Raw genomic sequence first — 22,740 nt, forward strand, 5'->3', positions numbered from 1 at the left:
ATTTTGTACTTAGAAATGCAACAGCTTCAGAATAGCAAGCTAGTTCGTTTTGCTATAGTGGCCTTGGTATATGGCCCATTATCTGTTGGTGCTTTGTGTGACACAGCATCCAGAACTACAGCCACGTGAAAAAAGAAATTAAAGTGTTCAACAGAACAATTCACATCTAACACAGTAAATGGAAATCAACGGATACACCAGTGATTAAAATGTCAGCTGAACCAGCTCAAATTAAGATCATTTGGAGAATGTAAGTTTGGAACAGTTAAGATTCCAGCCAAAACTTTATAGAAAAGGTCAGGTAGTTAAAAAAAAAAAGTACAGAATTTTTTTATTCCTGTCAAAATGTAGACAGAACAGAACCACCTTATACCAGAATGAAACATGAAATTTTGCACCATGTTTCCTGATTTCCCAAGGTTGTATCTGAACGTGTTATATCCATGGGTTGCTCAAGTGGGAAGTACTAAAGAGTACTTACATAAACTAGTGTAAAGAAAGTTAACAAAAGTTAAAACCCTTATAAAACTATTGTCTTTTGCAATGGTAGCTGATCTGTATAGAATCTGTATAGAATAGATTTCAGTAATCCAGCTAATGTTACATGAAAACCTCTCTCTTGCTTGATTTGCAAGAGAAATAACATTTTTTTCTCATTGTTACTGTATTTTATTTGACTTAACAAATTACCTGAGTTACTTTGAACAATATGAATGTATTTCATACACAATAACTGCGTTTCTGTTAAAAAATGTAAGGCATTAAATGGAATCCATTAAATCCAACTATAAATTTCTGCTATCTGAAACAATCACTCATAGGCAAGGAGAATGTGTCATTAATGTATGAAAATAGATTCGTACAGAGTCTGGCTCTACTGACATTTTTTAAAGAAGAAAAATTTAGATTCACAGTGATCAGCATTTTGGATTAGGAAGTGTGATTTTCTGAAATAGTCCGTATAAATTAATAATAATCAGAATTTTTCGATATGTTTCTTAATCTGATTCTTAGAAGAAAAGCCTTGAAATCTGATCATTAGCAATTTTTTTCCCTTTGCTGATGTATTCATACCTTTTCTGACATTGTGTATTTTTGAGGTTCAAGGATAGTTTTCAAAATCCTTTTCGTACCATTTGTTTGAAAAAAATTCTTTTAAAGATTACTTCAGGTCATTGTGTTGACTGTCCAGTTCCAAATATACTTAAGTATTAAAGGCAGAATACTTGTGTTCTGCCTTCAATATTTAATAGTAAACACAAGAGTAAATGCTTGTTTTTTTAATATATATCATGAATGCTAGGTATGTTGCTCCTTTCCTTGGTGAAACTTTTAAGAATTTTTTGTTTGTTTATTTTCATTTCTCTCTTTGAGCTGTCCCAAATCACATATTTTACAAAAATACACTTAAGCCTTGCTAGGAAGGAATGTGTTAGCCAAAATTCCTTTTGATTTTGGTAATGTGTATTTGTTGTTTCAGATGAAAGTGCTCAAACTTGTTTTTGTAGATATCTACTTTCTCTGACAACTGTCTGCTGCTTGGTTGGACATTGACAAGCAACGGAGAGCTCTACTTGGGGCTTTATTTGCATATTTTAATTACAGACACAATAATACATAAATAGTTTTGTAGAAGAGATAGAGTTCTAACATCAAGTGGTTTTAGAAGTAAAGAAATTATCTGTTCCTTTTACCAAGCAATTAACCCCTTCATTAAATTTTGTGCATTGCAATTAATTTTTTTTTCTGAAATTGTCACTATGCAATTGGGAAATTAGCTTAAGGGCAGCAACTTGGAAAATTGGGACATAAGAGTATGGAGTATGACAACATAATTAGTAAATGATGAGGAAGGGTATTTAATAAGATAGCAGCAAAACAGATCAAATTCTAAAGAGGCTGGACTGTAAGACTAAAAGTATTTGTACAAAAAAAATGGATTAGAACTGGTATAGTGAATGAGAAGATAGATTATGTAAACAAGCTGGGGATTACAGGTAATGGCTGCAATAGCTGCATTTTTTTTTTTTTGTCCTATTGTTCATAGTGAAAATTCCAAGGTCAAGTGATTACAGCAATCAAGAGTAAAGATAGATAAAGTGGTCTGAATAACATAATTTAGATATATAAAAAAAAAAAAAAATATTTCTAATCTGGAATGAATTTGGAAATAGCTGGGGGAATGTGCATGCATAGAATATCTTAATTACTAATTCTAAAAATATATATTTAAAATATTTAGCAGTTCAATTTAATTCAACTAAAGAAAATAATCAGTCTTTCTCTGGAACAAAACTGAAAAAATCTGCCAGGAATCAACATCACATTGCTGTTTGTATGCATTCTTTCAGTGTGCCAACTGATGCTGTTCAGGGTATCAGTAAACAGTTTAAGAGGTTCTCAAGCAACATATCTATGCATGAAGAGCTCACACAGGTAATGAAATTCTTTTCACCTCATTTAAACATCTTCAAATGAGACATGCTTGCTATTCATCTAAATTCCTTCCACAGATATTAAAGAGAGCAGCACCTCCAGAGACATATTTATCATGGTTCTAATAGATACCTGTTTAAAAATGAATTATTCACTCTCTGGATGACTCAATCCTTCTCTCTTTCCATTGATTTCTTGGAAAGTATAAACATCTGACTTGGACTACATACCTGACTTGTAAATGAGTTGAGATGAAATGGATGTCATTCACAGTCACTTGTCTCATTGTGAGCTGAATTTCTCCATGAATTGTTCCAATTTACATCATACTACTCAAGCTTTTACTGTTAGTTAAAAAAAATGTTTTGAAAATTCCATGTGGGAACTTTATTTCTTTGTTGCTTTTACCATAAAAATGTTCTTTATTGTTTCTTTAATTAGATATTGTTACTAAAAGGGAAATATTTTGACCTTTAATGTTCTAAACACAAAACCAGCCAAAATAATACAGATTGAGCAGAAGAAGCAAAGAGACATGTCAGTTAGAATGAGAAGAGAGTTTATTATAAACTCTTGAGGCACTTCAGAAATAATGGTAAATACTTATGACTAGTATGCATAGTATGTATGTAATTAATACCACAAATATCAAAATTACTTTAAATCTCACAAATAGACACAAACAGACATGAATACCAATATAGAATCTTCCTCCTACTCCTCACTTTAAAATTTTCACTCAAAATTATAGTAACAAAATAAACACTTTAGATTTCAGAAGTACAAATTTCAGCTCCTAGGAGAGTTTTTGCTCAGAAAACTGTTAGGACTTCTGTGGGAGTCTTCCATGGTGAGCAAAGGTGCTGAGAAATTTTCAGAGACAGCCTGCTAAAATCTGTCCATCCCCCTAATTTGGAGTGAAGAGAACAAAAGGTAAATAAAAAAGGAGCAGGTCTAGAAAGAAATAAACCAGACTTCTTGTTAAACAGCGTGCAAAGAGCTCAAATACAATAAAAGAGACATGATAGATGGGAAAGTGGGCACAGGTCCAAAGAGGAATACAAAATGTGCTATTTGAGCTTGCAGATGGGAAGTTAGGAAGGGAAAAGTTCAGCTGGAGCTCAAACTAGAAAGAGACTTCTATAGGTTGGTTACTACTGAGTGGCAGCACAAGGAAGACACAGACTGCTGCTGAATGGAGGTGGCAACTTAGTTAGAAATGACACAGAAAAGAAGTACTCAGTCGTGTTTTCGCCTCGATCTTTAAGGTTGATGTCAGCTCTTAAGTCTCCATCCAAGATGAAATGGAAAAGCAAATGGTGAGTCACTGACAGCAAGGGAGGATTGAGCTGGGGACCATCTGTAGCAATTGTACAGAAAGAAGGTTTTAGGACGTGATGGAATGAATCTGAAGACATCAGAAGATACTAGTGCAAATCTCCTCTGCCGTTTTTAGAAGGTCATGGAAATTGAAGAAGAACTCAGATGAAAAATATAGTCAAATATGTCCATCAACAACTGGGAAAAAAAAAAATCTAGGGAAAAATACTGACCAGATAGCCAGTCCTGGGAATATAATAGAACTAATCCATGAGGAAAATTTGTCCACACAAATAGAAGACAAGAAGATTAGGAAGAGCCAACACAGGTTTACGTATATTAAAGTGTGCAGAGCCAGTCTTACTGCCATCTATGATGAAATGGCTTCCTTGGTGAATGGAGGAGAGCAGTGGATATCCATTTACCTTGACCTCTGCAGGATGTCTGACATGATCTCTCACATATTTGTTAAAGCTGACTAGACAGCCTGGACAAATCAGGCTGAAGATGGATGGAAAAATATCTCAAGTGATGAACTTAAAAAGTCACCAATACCTCAGAGCCAAACTGTCAGTTGGTCAGGAATGGGATTCTTCAGGGTCTTTAAAAACAAGCTGGGTGATGGCACTGACTACACTATCATCAACTTTTCATCTGACACCACATTGGGACAGGAGATAGATAACACTGGATGGAAGAGGTAAAATGCAGAGTCCTCAACACTCAAGAAAGTCAGGCTAAAAGGAATTGCATAAGGTTTAACAAAGTAAAATGTGAAATCCTCCAGCCAAGATGGAATAATTCAGTCAGTAGTACTGACTGGGGCTGACTCATTGGGAACATCTCTGATAGAAAAGATTTGGGGCTGCTGATGGACAGTGAGCTGAATGTGAGTTAGCAGTGTACCTTTGCAGCAATGACAAACAATTTCAGTGATTGCAGCAGCAACTGCATCACAAGGGATTGTTTCACTCCACACAGCACTTGTTAGGCCAGATGAAGCATATTGTGTCCAGTTTTGGTACCCCCCAAGAAAAATACAGATCAAACAGTGAGGGATCAGAGGAGGAGGCCCAAGATGATAGGAGCATAGGAGAATTTGATGTATGAAGAAAAATTAAAAGACCTGTGTGGGAAGAAAAAGTTCAGGAGGGATCTAATCACAGTTTTCCATCACCTGAATGGTAGTTATAGAGGAGAAGGAGGTATTCTTTTCAAAAGGCTGCAAAGTGAACAGAGACAGATAATAGGCATGAGTCAATTCAGGGGAAATTCCATTTAGATGTAAGGAAAAAGCCAATCTTGAGGACAGTTAAACATCAGACAGGGTGCTCAGACCTTTTCCTTGTTGGAAACACTGAAGACAGTTTGACAAGGTTGCAGTTAGCCTAGACTAAGGACCTGCTTTCCATAGAGGGTATATTGGAAGTAATTTCCAATCTAGATCCTTATATCATTCTATAATTGTAACTTTCATGCAAAAACAAATTTGATACATGGAGGAGCATCAGTTAAATTAATCTGAATTTTTCAGAGAAATAAATTTAAAGTTGACTAGTTTAACTGCATCAAACTCCTCCATGGGTATTCTCATTTACCATTTAAAGGGTCTTAAGCTGATTTGCTGTAATTCAATTTCCATACAGTCAATTGAAATACTAGTATTTTCTCAAAATGCAGGCATGGTCAATTTTTGAATGTTTACATTTCAATTTCAAATATGTGCTCAGAATGTTGGGAAATCACATTTAAATAAATAAACACACGTTCAGAAAATTGCAGCTCTCCCTGCTCAGAACATTAAGATATCTCTAATACTCACACTCTCTATCATCAGTAGATAATAAAGGGTTATATCAGTATTGTACCAGTCTGGTCACTTGATAAAAAATCTCAGTTGGTACATCCTCATTCAGGCAGTTATGTTGTACTGGTACAGATGCCAAGTTATTTGACTAAGAGTCCATCTGCAACAGATGCATTGTGATTTGGAAATACTGGTGTATTTGGAACCATACAGACGTTAATCATTACGGAAAAATGCGCTTTGCCACCTGAATGCTGAATTCCACTGAACAGCACCATAAGGATAAAAGTGTCTAACATCACTTGTTAATCATGTCTCAGTCTGTTGAAATGCAGATGGAGCATGGATATTCGTATGATTTGCTTCTTTATCGGAAGAAACATGGACATTTAAAAAGAGGTCCTGGGAATGCAGGATGAATGCTGATTTTCACTGATACGTAACCATAAGGAGGGGGGCATTGGGCAACCCATGAGTCTGTCTTCTCTGCAGCAATTTTTAATCTCATAGACATTTTGTGCAGTGGCCCACTTAATCTACACAGCAGAATACTCGTCCTGCAGAAGTACAACTATTTTACATCAGCTTCTTTCATCTTAATTGCTTTCATTTTTTCTGCATGGAAATGAACAATTGAAATTGTATAGTGACCTCTTGAACTGATCTACAGGCCTATGTAGGATATGCATCTCACTGTACTTTATGTGATATGACAAACTGAACCTGAATAGAAACGCAAAGCACATTTTGTCAAAGCCATAAAGAAAAAAAAATTACTAGGATAGAAGTATCAGGTTTTTCACCATTAAATTCAATTTTTTGTAATTTTATTTTTTAGATTTCAATCCCCCTTTAAAGAATGTTTGCACCATGAAGTAAGAGGTTTTTACTTTGCAAATAAGGTAATAATGATGCACAAATCACCTGCTTTGAAGCTTTGTTAAAAGCCTTTGAAGCTTGGGGTTAATCTGGATATAGGCAATACAGAGACAGGCAGAGTTGATTGGACGAAATAATAAAAAAAAAGCTTTCAAGTTCTTCTGCTCATTCCTATGCACCAGTGCACCTAATTCACATTTCTTAAGCAGTCTGTAACCTATGTCAGTCTCCAAGAACAATGATGCTTCTGTAAGAGCTGATTCAGCAGAATGAAAACCAGCAAGAACAGCTCTGCAATATTTAAAGTCATGAATACAAAGAAGAAAGGAGAAATTGAACTAAACTCCCTGTTCTGAACTGCTCCAGTTCAGAAATACCTTCATTTTACATATGCTCTTAACAGTGACTTGTATGTAATTGGCAAAAATTTTAAAACATTATAAATATTACAAGTATCTTCAGAACTTCATTTTTATACACATCTGCTGCAAGAGTTCACCTTAAAAGAAAATGTAATCTCAATCTCTAAGAGTCCATTCTAATGACCAAACAAGGTTCTTTTATATTTTATTATTCCTAAAATGAAATTGATTTCTACATTATACTGTGAAAGGCTGTGAAGTGACCTCATTTACAGCAGGGACTTGTCATTAACAGATCTTCCTTTTAATAGATCTAGAATTCCTTTTGATTAGACCACTGGCTCATTTAGCATGACACATTTTCGGCACCTGGGTAATGCAGTATGTTTCTAATGCTGCAACTGCTAGAAGACTCATCTTAGAGAGCAGTCCCATAAACTAGATATTTCATCAAAAAGTTTTTAATACAGTATATTACATACAGTTATTATTTTTGTGGTACATAAAGACGCAACTCTAAAGCGGAGCTCTTTTCTCCTGTGAAGAACAGCAAAAAAAAAAAAAACCAAAAACAAAAAACCAAAACAAAAACAAGAAAATAAATTAGGGCCAGAAAGTTTAAATGTGTAGCAGGTAGCAAAAGTGACAATAGTGAGATATTAAATGGAGTGCCCTGGCTCATGCTCAAGTGTCCTCTTTATTTGGACTCGGCACTTCCTTGCAACTATCAACAGATGCCTGGCAGAAAAATATAAATTCCACATGATAGATAATTATGCACTGCCTTATCCACATGGGATATGTGCCTTTGCCTTCACAAAATTAGTGGTATGATTTTGTCCTAAGCATGGGATTGTCTTTTGAACTTTTATTCTACCAAATATATCTACTAACATTCTTATAAGTGCAATCAATTCAAAAGGAAAACAATAAAATTAAGAATGAACAGATTCTTTAAAATCCTTTTAATACATTAGAGATACAGACAGCACTGTGAGAAAATCATGTTATAATGATTGTAACATGATATAACATGATTCATATGATCAAAAGTGGGTATTTGTGCTACATACAACTAATGCAAGCTCTTCATCTTAAATTTCCTTTATAGTGGAGGAAAAAATCTTCATTAGACTATAGTTGATCTCATTTTAAAGCAAGTATCTCCTACAGGTCAGGTGAACCAAATCTAAACAGTTATTCTGATTTGATGGTTTTGGTGTTTTTTTTGTTTTGGTTTTTTTTTTTTTTTTTTTCATATTGATTACAAAAGATTTTTAAGGTAATAAGCTCAGATAATGCCATTTTCCTTGCAGGCACCTTAGCTTAGGTGAGATGAATTCCAGAGTCTGGAAGTCTGTTCAGAGATTTACTGAGAGCAAAATCAGTAAATATCAAAAAGTAAACTCTAAGTAATTTTCTGCTTTATGACTTTTGGAAATTTGTTTCTTTCTAATTAAGAAACAGTAACTTCTAACATACTTGGGCCCATAACATAATTTTGCATGTGTGTCTTTCTCTCCTTTCCACGTTGTCTATATACCTGTATCCAGATGTGGTGCAATGGTACTCCCCAGTTTAGTGCTCTCACTGCATCTCCCAGCCATGCATTGCTTGGGAGCTCCCCCACTTCCCTCTCTCCCTTCTCCTTGCTGCAGAGGAGGGAGGAGAACTGGAGGGACAAAAAGCAAAGATCACAGCTTGAGATAAGAACAATTTACTGGGAACGGAGGGCACAAGAGATGAAAGATTCACACAGGAAACGCCCTGACAGCAAACAATGCACAGCTGCCCTCTCTAGCTCTACTGCACTAGAAGAAACCCCTTCTCCCCAGCAGAGACTCCCTTCTTCTGACATCGGGCAATGACTTGGGGTGACACAGAATCACCTCTGTTTCCTAGCCATGCCCCCTTCCCACTACTGCAAAACATCAACCCCATCCAGGCCAGAACCAGGACACCAGTTCATTTTACCAAAGCTTAAAAGCCCTTTTAATCTATACTTTACTTCAACAGTCTTACTGTCCTTATCTGCATGTAAACTGTCAGTGCATTTTTATAAATACTGTATTGAAAAAGTTAAAATCACAAGAAAAACAGCTCTATGAAAAAATAATTGATTATACTTTGGAGTTAAGTAATTATATGCCCAAATTTTATTATTTTGCCTTGTAGGCAAATACTTAGAGCAATGTTGTGATGACAATATCTATATTCATAAAAAACTAAGACCTGAATCACTTATCTTCAAGGGATCTCAAGTTAGCTTACAAAAATATACTGATAGCACTCTTAGGTAATATCGGCTATATTTAAATTCCCAGGCAGTTTGGAAGAAATTTGCTTATTATAAGAAATAGGAGCAGAAAGTGACACCTATGGAAATCAATTCATTTCCTTGAAAGGTGGTGAAGAAAACTCATGTAGAAATAAAAGAACTAAATTAGAAGAAACTGCCTGGAAAGTATTTTTGTTACATTTGTTTTATACCAATTTTTTGGGTGGTTTCATGAGTCTTGCTTTTTTCTCAGGCAGTATCTTATTGTTCCAGAGGCATAGAAGTGTATAGAATTAAAAACAAAATAAATCCCACACTAGCCAAGATGCTGCCCATCTAATTCACTGTGATAAGAACTGAGATATTCAAAAAATACATTACAGAGATAAGATGTTAATACAAAAAGATACTTGAACCCTTAAGAAAACGAGTCATGCTACATTAAGCGCATCAGGTTCTTGCTTTTTTAAAACAAAGGCAGTGTTTTCTGAGTCACTGAATTGTTGCATTTTGGCTTTTCCTTAAATTCAACTCACTTGAAATATATGTGGTTTTTAATATGTTAATTTTAAAGAAATAAGTCCTCATTTTATACTAAAAAAATGTCAAAAATGCCATCTTATGTTTTATTTATCTGTTTCCTAGTATACAGAACAGATTTTAGAGGGAAAGAGTGGGAGGAGAAATCACTGGTCTGGAATATATGTAACTTGGGTAGCACAAGAAATGAAGCTGCCAGCACTGGAATAATAGTGGCAACATTAAGATTTTCAAATGCCAGACCATGCTTGCGTCTGTTAGATAGATGGGAATAACAAATATATTTTGTCAAACAAATATTATTACTTGAGTTGTTTTTATTACTTTTCCACCAATAATTTTAAGAAACTTCTAATGTATTGTTTAATAAAATGTTTTACAAAAACATGACAACCTAATAATCTGAAGAAGTGATTTTTTTTTTCTTTAATACTTAACCAGGACTGTTTAATTTGTGAGATCTGAGCCCAGGCATTTTTAGCCATTAATTCTTTTTCTTTTCTTCACTTTTTTTTAGATCAAAAGTAAAAAGAAGAAAACCTTTATTGAGCAGCATACCTCAATTTTTCTGAATTTGGATGTTCTTATAGGACATTAATGATCTTGTTACCTGTTCAACCAAATTTATTTTTAATCTCCATTTCACCCATCAGACTCCACAAACTATCAATAGCACAGTATTCAGAATTAAAAAAAAATCAATTAATGCTTTAAAATAGCTGTTGGGAAAAAATATTATCTTTAATATTTCTAAAGGAAGTAGTGAAGTCAGTCAATGAAGCTGAGGAAAGACAAATTGCAGTAGTTGCTTGTCCCAGAGGTAGTAACTGTAAAAGGGGGAGGCTGTGTTATCATTTGTGTACGCTGATTTTTTTGCCTTTCATTATACAACAAAAATCATGGCAGAATCCAATCTTCTTACTAATTGTACCACAAATTAGGCTGTCATAAAAATAATGGGGGGGGGGGGAAATGCAACAGCTCTCGAATAGAAATACCATTTTTTTCCCTAAAACAAACAAAGAAACAAACAACTCCCACATTTAAACTTGTTTTAACTATTGTACCTAAAAATATTTGTCTGGTAAGTATAAATCTCTTTAGTACGTGATTTAAAATATTTTTAAAATTTTTAGAGAAATAGGGAGTTTTCAGGAAACAAGGAACATAGTGCTTTGCTTTTTAGCATTAAAATTCTCCCCAGTTATAATGACTTTAAAAGTTTACTTTCTATAAAACACTAGTCATAAAACAAAGTGACTTCCATGTGTTGGTGAATGCTCATTTTTAAACTTGACTTCTATCGATGATCATACATTTTATAATTCATAAATCACTGTGATGATAAGATCTGCTTTGAAGGGAAATCACATTTTTCTCTGTTATGGCAGGAGAAATTTTAGTTGGACAGTGCTGGTTTTTTGTTGGCTTTTTTTTTCCCCCTGCCTTGAAGAAATTTAAAAATCTGAACTGAATATGAAAATGGCTATTGCTGACTTAATCCATATCAACTAGGCCATTTTCTTACAGTCACAATATCTTGCACTCACTGTTGCTTTCCAAGCTAGGAAAGATTTCCCTCTAGGGTCTTTTGAAGGGTATTGCTGCACAAATAATCAATGGGAAAAACAGAAGGAAAAGTTGGAAGCTAAGACTGGATTTTAGAAATTCAACCAGTCAATATCCTAAATACCTACTCCTATCCAAGATCTTGATCTAGTTCCTCACTCTTAAGTTGTCCTTTAATAGAGAACTGACTACTTAAACATCAGCATTGTTCAAAATTGTATCTTGCCCAAAGACGAAAATTACTACGTAAAATATCACCTGATTCAGTCTACTTTACATTTCTTTAAACTAACATATACTTGTAGAAATTACTTACTAAATTTAATCTTTCCATAAATGGATCATAAAACAGGAACTCTACAAGAACATTCCTGAGAAAATGAATAAATTAGAATGTGTTAGAAAATGCTATCAGTTATAGAAAATCATCTCCTTAATTAAAAAAAAAATACTAACATTATCAATAAAACCACCAAGTTTTTGTAATCATGAAGGCATTGTACACATATATAAGCATAAAGCTGTAATACTGATAAAACTCAGCTGTTTTGTTTTGTGGGTTTCTTCCCTTATTTTTAGCTTCTGAGTGTGTATCATTACTGTAGAAGTCAATCAGAAAAACAACATTTTTTTTCCCCCAATAAGACTGTTTTTCTGCATACTTGAGCTTCATTCATAAAAGAAACATTGTTTTGTTTTGCTTTTTCTTAGGCTTATTCATAAGACAAAGATAAATTTTAGAAGGACAAAATATCTCCAAGAAGGACAGTGAACCACTTTGAACTTGGGATTCCAGAACAACAGAAGTCAGAGCTACAGCCTATAGTTCAAGCTGAAGTAGACCTTTTTATCCTTGAAGAACTACAGAAGAATAATTTCAGCACCTTTTTTTATTCTCTTTGGACTATAACAAAGAATCTGAGGAAAAAGGAAAGGAAGGGAAGGCAAGAAAGGGAAATGAGAAGTGTTCCTTGCTAGAAGTAAATCTTGTTCATACTTTATATATTTTTAAACAGGAGCAGACCAATTTTAAATACTCCAGAATGTAAAAGAAAATCACAATTTTACTGGTGCTTAATAGAGGAAGGGATCTCTCACTCTCTCTTTCCTAGAGGTTTGCTCCCAATGAGTCCTGGAGCATTCTAAGCACGTTAAGTTACAAAAAAGCCATATCAACCCATAATAAGATGATTCAAAAAATTTAAAACAAGCTTACATTATGAAACCTGACATAATTTCCCAGACAGCAGTTTTTCTTAAAGATATAAAAGAGAGATAAGAGAAATATTAATATTGTTTATCATCTAAACCTCCACAGCCAAACTTGAACTAACTTCTTTATTAAAAGGCATTCAAGCAATTTCTGTGCTTACCTGCTAAAACTGAGTAATTTGTTACAGAATTCCACAGTTGTTGTGCAGAGTTATTTTATGTAAAAGGCTGTCACAAATCAACTGAGTAGAGTCACTGATGGTTTTCTTGGTGAATGATTCTCAACCTTTCCAAGGTGGTGATCTATTAGTTGAAGAAAACAACAATAGAATTGCATGTACTAGGAAAGCAAGGGCATATAGTGAAAAAGCTTAGTTATTTTTTCTTATATTTCAGGAGCTGGTAAAGACTAGTTGAATGAGAAGAATAAAATGCAATGAAATTGTAAAGGTTGTTGTTTTCTTTGCTTGATTTTGTATTAGCTAGCTAAGTATTTTTGAAACCAAATTAACTTTCCTGATCCATTGCTGTTGTGTTTTGGATGCAAGAGCTGAGAAACACCGGTCTAGAAGTAGATTTTTCATTACTAGTTTAGCATTTTCCCTTCCAAATCTACAGGCAGTAGGAAACCTGTCCATGAGAAACATGAAGACCTGTTTCTGCAGTACAAAAAACCTCAAAGTTAATTTCAATAAAATAATGTCCCCAGACATGGAAGAGCACTACACCACATTTATAAAAAAATATATTATGTATAAAAGAGAGAAAAAAAAAAAAACACAGATGAAGTTATAAGAAAGAAATTTTTAGCTAGTAGTTTCCTGATCTTAAAGTTTATTTTATTCTATTCCACTGAAAAGCACCATCCGTCCACCTTTGCACACACACACAGAGGCAAAGCGTCAAATTTTTTCAGAGAGGAATTTCATTAAAAGCATTGAGGTGCACAACCTTAATAAGCAAAAAGTCAACCCCCACATTGCAGAGTCTAGCAGTTCCTGCATTCAATAGAGTTTCCCATACGAAATGCACTACTTCTGTCATTTGCCTTTCCCACCACCTACTGTCTAATTTCAGGTAAAAGTTTAAGTCATTAAAAGCATTGAATGATTTCCTGCATTTGTTTAAACAGCTAGCATAACATTGATCTAGCTTTACTTGAGTAGTCATTTCCTGTCACTCCTTGACAGTTCGATCTGAGTAATTGTTGGATTGATGAATAAGGGTTTTCTGAGTTTGTTTTGTTTTATTTTAGTGTTTCTTTTCTCCTGCCACATGCTGCTTCTTTCTCATAGCAATCAAATGATCTATGACACTTCAGCTAATGGCTCAGTAGATTAAATGAAGGGTAGCCTTTACACAGCCCAGTCTTTTTGAGGCATAATCAGCTCTGGAAATTGGTTTGATTAAAGTCTGATTGTTTTCAGATCATGAAGTAATGCCAAATCTTAGAATAAAAGTATCTAGCATATCTGAAAATCTGTCAATATTTCCCATGTAAATTGATCTAATAAAATATATTGTTTTCCCATTACAGATTATTACTCCAAATATCACTGTATCTAAATGTGAATGATTGTGTTTTATTTAGATTTAGTATGAAATTATTGCATTGTCATGGAGGATACGCTATGAAGCTGAGTGACTGAAAGAGTGATTTATTATAGCTCAGAGTTTGATTTTGTGTAAAATTTCTGTGGGGTAATGTGCACAGATACCTTTTAAGAAATTTGTATGATCTGTAACATAAACACTCTCATGGCTATACAAGATTCTTGATCACATTTCAGTCCTGCTCACAACAGAAACGCCTCACCAAATGAGATACTTAATATAATCCAAGTTCAGATTCTCACTTGGAAGTTTAACATTCCTTTAGAGATGATGAAGAAAAACAGGCTGTTCCAACAGATGCTACTGAACAGATAATATAGGACATTTGCTCTGAATGAATATAAGATAAGAATCTCAGGCTGCTAAGCTTGAGAAAGTTAGTACTTTTTATAAAGGATCTCTGAAATCTTTAAGAGAAAGTGTCACCCTGTATATTGACGTAATGTCTAGTTCAAATGTGATTTTTGATGGAACCTGTAAATAGTACTACAACCCCAGGAGAGATATTGTCAGTAGATATATGAGCAGTAAACTCCTGGAAAGCTTCTCATCCTTTTCAAACATCCATTTTTTTTTAAAACAGATTTTATTTTTTTTAAAACCAAGGTAAGGAGACCAGCAGACAGATAGTACAAAAAAATGATGATACACCACTTTTTCGACATATCTTTAAAACTCTTGGTTTTTAGAGTCCTCTATCTACTTAGTAATATTATCTTTATTTACATTAATTTATTCCGTATTTCAATTACACATAGCTCAGAGTTGATGGTAACTTCAGATCACCAGTTATGACTTGGATCAACTGCCTACTGTAATTTAACTGTGTTTTCAGCAAATTAGTTTCATCTGCAAATCAAACAATCTGCATCAGCTGTGCTGTTTCAGACATGGAGTACTTGCAGCAAATCTGAATGTTCTTTGCTGTTAATAAGAAGAAACATTCAAGTAACTTATTTATAGACTTCATGGGTTTACAGTGTTTTGAAAATACTAATATGTGCAAGAAAAGGTCTGGTTCTTATAAAACAGAAGTTAAAGACACTCAACAAATGTGACTTGCATCAAAAAATTTTTAAAATGTGCAAATACTGAGGTTAGAAGGTGATAAAGAGCAGAAATCTGAGAAAAATACTGTCTCCTAGCATAATGTACATCATCTAGTACTGGCTTATGCATAGAAACACCCAAAATGCAACTGGAGTCTTGCTGACTGCATGATGTCATAAAACAGGAAATAATGAAACATGATAACTAAAATGAAATATAATATAAACAAAGTACATGAAATTTAAAAAAAAATAGACCCATTGTAATAAGAAAAATGGGGAACAAATAGAACTTAAGAAAACAAATAAAAGACTTCTACAGAGACTCAGACTGCCAGTAGGATGGAGGAAAGATAATGCAGTGGCTAGTCTTGAAAAGTGATGTCAAAATAGAGATACAATGGTGATACAGAAAAATGCCTAGTGGAAAGATGAATAGGCTCCCTTTAACCATGACTGGAACATAAACTGCAAAAGAGAGAATTGTGAGATATACTGCCTCCACCCAGCAGTGAAACCAGCTCAGTTTCCTCTTTGCTCTTTCAGATATGAAAACATAACTACATTAAGCACCTTTGAAAAGGAAGGTTTAGAGCAGCGCCACTCTCTGCGCTCATGGTATCCATTACATGTTAACTGCCATTATTACGTGGACTCTAAAACTTCCATTTCTCCCTTCTGTACATCTGAGCTCCTCCAGCTCTCAGAACAGGTTTGTTTCATTCTCTCTGGTGGTTCTGCATTTCTTTCCAAGTGAACTGTGTGCAAAAGGGAAAAGTAATGGAGCGCTAACATTTGGAAGCAAAATATATAGCACAATGTACTGGATATAAAAAAGAAAACTCTGACAAGATAAAAAGAATGACATTGTTATAAATGGCATATTATTTTTAGAAACATGAGTAAACAGAGCCTTGGGCTTGATCTACAGAATGAACTGGAACAATTCATATTGACTTAATTTAGCAGGATTGTAGGAACTTTATTACATAACGCAGAGATATTTTGTCATCTTTACTTCTATTGAAGCATGACAAAAGCTTGCAGGGAAATGTTAAAAATAGTCATAGGTGACCCCAAAAATATACATAATTGCTACTAAATTTTCAGGTTTCAGATTTCTTACTTAAATAGTCTCCAGGAAAAAATAAACTCCACTATAAATTGTAAAATAACCTATAATTTTAAAAGATGTCTGCTCATTTTCTTTTCAATGGGCTGCCTCTCTTCACTCTTTAACAGTAGATATGTTTTTCTGAAATATCTGTAAGATTTATATTAAAAAAAATATTTTTAGTCAAGAAACTAATGTTTCTGAATATTCATAAGGATCAAGATGCAGCCAGGATTGTTTAAATATAATTAATAATAATATAACTAATTATATTGTCCAAAAATCTTGAGCTCCTTGCTCGTGGAGAAGGACATGTCCTTCAGAAAGAGGTCCTTGATCTTCACCATAGCAGAAATGAAACAACAGAAGAGTCATAACAGAAATATAATTATCTATAAAAAGCAAACTCTACATTGGTGTAACTATGGCACTTTGTGCCAGGCAAGAATTAAGCTGACAGCCTCAAGGCACATACTCCATTCTTGAAAATAAAAATGGTTTAGAATAAATGCATTAAAAACGTTGACAGTGCCACACCTGATCTCTTGAGACCAGGGAGGGGGGTTCTAAAAAGAATAACCAGAGGAAGAAATGCAGTTGTGTTCATATCAGTTTACATCAATTTCTATCTGATTTCTAGGGCAAGTTACAGCCTGCAGCTGATGTACACAGGGCTCCTAACTAGCTTCTTTAATTGGTTGCTTTACATGGAGTCAGATAATATTGTTAAGCAACAGAATGTTATAATGAACTGAGGACTGCGCTTGGAAAATAAGCCATGCTATTTTTCTGGGCTGGTAAAACACAGATTGCTTTCAGTTATTTTTCTTGGCAGGACTATTGTTTCTGCCCATAGCCTGTCAAGCTAGCATAGTACCCAGATGGTTCCAAGGCTCTAGGGCACCTGTATAACTCACATCAGACTTTAACAGAAAAGTAGTAATATTTATATATTTACATTTCAGTCCCCCTCCATTCAAAGCAAAACACAGCTGTTATATTTTCTCCCTGGCCATTACCTTGTGATGTCCTATCTAGCCAATATATCTACTCATTGCCAATTTGTAGTAATGCTCCTGCATTTCTCTTCTCTCCATCCCTTGTGTAAAGCCACATTTGAATTAACATATCTCCTGTAGCTCAAAGAAGAAAGCAGTCTACCAGGAGATTGTTCTGTTTTGTATAACTTAATAGCATAATAATTTTTAATGTATTTTTTGCACCACTCAGACTTACTGATGAGGTGCTATCTCTCTTCTCGTCAGACCTGATTTCTGCCTCCCTTCCTGTTTACCATGTGTGTCATCTGCACCATCTGGGGTGACCTTTCTACAATGACTGAGTACAGCATTAAAATGTCTGAATTCCCTGATTTAAAATTGACAATGTTATATTCCTTTCCAGAGTTGTTAAATGTTTTTCTTTTAATCATTTTGTGAATGGTAGACACTTTACTTTCAACATTATTTGATAAGCCCAGTGTATATATGAGGGAAATGTAAATATTTTATATTTTGATGGATACAAACTTTTAAAGATTTTTTTAGTAATTCTTGATTTAGAAATGACTTTTCAGTAAGTTGACACACTATTGATTGTAAAACAGTGTTCCCAGAATGTTGTTTCATCTATCCTTATCATTAATTAAGTATGACAGAGTCTATATGTAACTTAAGTAATAATTTTCAGGAGTCTAAACTGTAATGTTGTCACTGACATTATACTATTCACATGATTTAAAGATAAACAAATGTGCCCAAATATTTATACAAATAATTAGAAATCCTTGGGGAAAAAAAAAACAAACAAACAAACAAAAAAAAAGATGTCTCAAGACTGTAAGGAAAACATTTGACTCAAGGAAGTGTTCTACATTAACATGTAAAATGTGTGGCATTCTCTATAAACTTTCTGAAAAGAGGTCACATAATGTCAGCTATAAACTGGACAAACCCAAAAATGGAGGCCAACAACACATGGAAATAATTATCTAATTTTGGGTGAATTTTACTTGATTAGACCAGGTCACAGTGTTCAGTTTAATTTTGAAGTTATTTTTGAATAGAAAACATAACGATAATATGTTACTCTTAGGACTTCTTGTTTACTGTCTTATATTACTCTGATAAATTATGTTCTTTGTTGAGATTAGATCAGTCTGCTTGAGAATGTTTTGTGGTGGGTAGAAAATCCAGAAACTGGATGGAGTATTTATATTTATAATCATATTTCTTTAAATATATTAGAATATGTGCATTTATTGCTTCTTGTCCATATCTGTTCTATCAAATAGACTTAAAATTTGAATGAGTCTGAGAACTGTACTGTGTGTTTATCTGCCAGATACTATTTAATAAACAAAGTTCCTAAGGCAGTTTTATGTAGGACTTTTTAAAATCACTTTGCTAGAATGACAGTAACTTTTCTAGTCAGTATTTCAGATATACTTTCCTTTCCTCCCATACAAATGTTCCAATACCATGAAAGAGAAAAAGGAAGGCAGCAAACATTAATCCAGAAAATACAGAATTAAAATAGAACTAAAGACAAATTTACAGTTATTGAACATCAATCTATATTATTTGGAGTAGGCTTGTCATAGTTGTGGAGAACAATGATTCACAGCATAAGACCAATTTTTCATAGACTCCATGAAGATCTTTTTAAGACTTTCCTATGTGTTTCATTGCTCCTCACTGTTAATGAATGACAGTGTAGAAGAAAATAGAAGATCTGTTTGTAACTTTAGAGCAAACCTTGAGAGACCCTCTGTTGTAGGAGTCAGTGATAGCACACCTCTCCTACGAGGAAAGGCTGAGAGAATGGGGATTGGTCAGCATGGAAAAGAGACATCTTAGGGGTGACCTAACTCTGGCCTTCCTTCCAGTACCTGAAGGGATCCTGCAAGGATGAAGAAATAGTATTTACAAAGACATGACAGAACAAGGGGAATAGCTTCAAACTGAGAGGAGGTTTAGATTAGATATTAGGAATAAATTCTTTACTGTGAGAGTGGTGAGGTACTGGAACAAGCTGCCCAGAGAAATTGTGGATGCCTCATCCCTGGAAGTGTTCAAGGCCAGGCTGGATGCTGGACAGAGCTCTGAGTAAAGTGATTTAAAAAAATGTATCCCTGTTCAAGGCAAGGGAATTGTATCTATATGATCTTTAAGGTCCCTTTCAAATCTAATAGTTCTATGATTCCAAATAAATCATAAAACTGAAAGCAGTTCTAATCTTTAGGATACTGTTGTGGGTGCGCGCGCGCGCAGACACACACACACACACACACGCAATCCAAAAGTGCAAAAATCATTAGTGTGGAAGGCTCAAGACCTGATAGCAAGTTGAAAAGATAAATTTCATCAAGCAGTATATTTAGTACCAGATTAGTTACAATGTCTAAAAATATTAGCCATTTTAATTTAATTTTTCAGTCGTGCTAAAAATAATTTTTTTTAACAACAGAAACCTTGCAGGATGGACTTGTCATACATGACAGGGATATTTTTTTATTTTTATTTTAAAGAACAAAAATTATTATTGGAAAGACTGTGTGTATAAACTAATACAGTTAAAATCTTTATTATATATACACATTTTTTTAATGTGTATATATAAGTACACATACAAAATATATTTGAAGTTTAAGTTAGCCTACTGAAATCAGTCACAATTTTATGATCAACTTTGTGTCAGTTGTAGCTGCACAGGATATGACAGCTTGCACACTTTTTGTTTCCTTGATACTTAACTGTTATTAAGATCAAAAAGTTATCTAGATTTTTTTTTCTTTCTCTTGAATTGATCAATTTGCAAAACAAGAAATACTTTAGAAATTCCTCAGCTGCCTCTTAGCACAGAAGTTCTGGAAAGAGACATTTTCTTTCATAAATAGAAATAAATTCTAATTTTATTAAATGGATATAGGTGGAAGAAATAGACCAGCTGGCAACACAAAAGAAGCAGCAATTCAAGCTGATTACAAATTAGAAGTGTTTCAAGTTTAAATTATGCTGTAAAAGCAATCATTTAAACAAGAAGTATATTAGGTTTAGAAGAAAAAATATGCTAACAAACAGAGTACTAGTAAGTTGTTTATTATTCTTGGGGTTTGAGGCACAATTAGAAAGTGGAATAACAAGAGATTAGAAGGAAAAGGTAAAAGGGAATACAGCAATGTCTGTATTGATGGCACAACTCCACTTGAAAATCTTTGATGGTAATACTGCTTTTGGGCACCACAGCCTTTGGTTTTCTCTGGCTGCTTGTTCTTGCTCTCCTAAAGCATCTTCCACTATTTCAGCAGAAATTGTTTATGCAGGCACATACCAAACTAGATCAGAAAACTGTGGTTGTTTTGGATGGTTTGGGTTTTTTTTTTGTTTTTATTTTTGGGGTTTCATGGGGGTTTTTGTGAATTTTTTTTTGGGGGGGGGAGGGTTTTGTTTGTTTGTTTGTTTGTTTGGGGTTTGGTTGTATTATTTTTTATTTGGTTGGTTGGTTTGTTTTTTTTTTTTTTGCAGGGAGGGTTTAGTAATATTTTTTTTTTCCATTTGGCTGGTTCAGTTCCCCAATCCAGTTGAGGTTTGGTCAGAGAAACAGATTGGCCAACTCATGTAGGGGCAATATCTCACTCAGCTAAAAGGAACAAAGGCAAAACTAAGAATAAACCCAAAGGTAAAAATATTATGTGGAGACCCCAACCTTTACAAAGATATTCGTAATAGCACATGGCAATGTTCCCCACAATGTACCTCCTTTCATTTAGAGTGTAGTTGCAACTTTGTTCCAGGTTTTTCATCATTACTACAGATGAAAGTTTTAGATCAGTAGAAATAAGATAATTTAATACAAATTATAAGAGTTATGAATTAGCGTGTAGGTAAATAGAGATGCCTACTTGACCTCTACCAAGGAGAAAATGTCTCAGAAGCAGATGAATTTTGCAAATTTTAATTTCATCTCCAGTCTCACAGAGAGACAAAACCTTTTCTCCAAAGAAGAAAATGTTTTTTTTTTTTCACTTCTGTACAGCAAGGTTTTGCTAAATTTCTCCAGTCACTTATGTGGCAGAAAAGTTCAATATTTATAAATTAAGAGGCAATAATCTATTTATGGTAGTAAAAGATGTCTTTTGACAAAATAAGATCCTGAAAGATCAGGATAATTGAAATACAACTGCTGCATTATTTAAAAAGGCACAAAGTTATTTAGAGTCCTATTTCTTAAAACATATTGTGCTCCTCTGACAATACAATAAACCTATTATTCTCTAGCCTTTTAAACACAAAAAAGGCCTTTAAATTGCATGCAAGTATCTATCCTGAACCATTTAAACCATTAATTTAACTAGGTAATGCAACTCACCTGTCATGGAGATTACATTTTCAGGGAAAATTTTTATTAGCTTTAGTCTAAAGACTGTCATAAACATGTTTTTTTTCTTCTTAGCTAAAATGTGACAAAACAACTCTGGCACCTAAAACTGTCTTTCTTGTATTTAGAACATTTTAGAAAAAATAACTTAAATCACAGAAAACAAATTATATTTCAATTAATTGACTAAAATCCTACAACAATCCACTGCAACAGAGAAAGTCTCCCAAAACAGAACTAAGAAGACAAGATGAGACAGGTAGTGTTTATGCTTACATGTCATTCTTCAACTTCTAATAAAGAAGATCCTGACAAGTGAATACAGTATAAAAGGAAACCCTTTTTTCCTGTCTTCTTTATTCTCTGTTTTTAGCTTTCTTTCATAGCTCTTTTTTCTGCCTTACACATAGCCAAGCAAATTCAACTCCCTAAAGAATGTGCTGATGTACCCTGAAGCAAGGTCTGATAATATGGCTTACAGAAGAAAAGAGACATAATTCTAGACTGAATACAGATATCCTGATTTCCTCAAATCAAAGATACCTTTACATAGAAATTATTTGATTATTAATTAAAATAGTAGGCTTCATCAGAATGTTCTGCTGCTGAGTAAAATTTCCCCATTTCGCTTCTTTCGGTTTCTTGGTGTTCAAAGCTGTAGAATGTCAGCTTCTCATCTTGGGAAGCTAGAATTGTTCCTTTCTTGCTTTTGTTCATCTAAAACACCTCATAAAAATGCATGTGTGTGTCAATGTCCCAGTGCTACCACAAGCCCAGAGCAAGGGGAAGGATTTGCAGATCAGCAGGAGAACACCTGAACAGCAGCATAAAGGAATTCCATCTTCTTGGTCAGAAAATCAGCTTCATCTGGGGCCCAAATTAAATGTGTCTATCCCCATGTGCACAGCACTGGAATAAATAAGAGATGTTGGAGACGTGCATGTGCCTGTAGGGCTATGACCTTATTGGCATCACAGGAACATGATAGGATGACTCCTATGACTGCAGTGTTGGAATGGAAGAATATTGGCTCTTGAGGAAGGACAAGGCAGGGGAGACAAGGAACGATGTCAATAACCAGCATGGAGCTTTGTCTGGGGATAAATGAGGAGCCGAATGAGAGTTCATAGGTCAGGGTAAAAGAGAGTGCAGGGCAAGTGATGCTATTGTGGGGCTCTGTT

Source organism: Pyrgilauda ruficollis, unplaced genomic scaffold (genome assembly GCF_017590135.1).
Source record: "Pyrgilauda ruficollis isolate IOZ18807 unplaced genomic scaffold, ASM1759013v1 scaffold26, whole genome shotgun sequence".
In the NCBI taxonomy this organism is placed as follows: domain Eukaryota; kingdom Metazoa; phylum Chordata; class Aves; order Passeriformes; family Passeridae; genus Pyrgilauda; species Pyrgilauda ruficollis.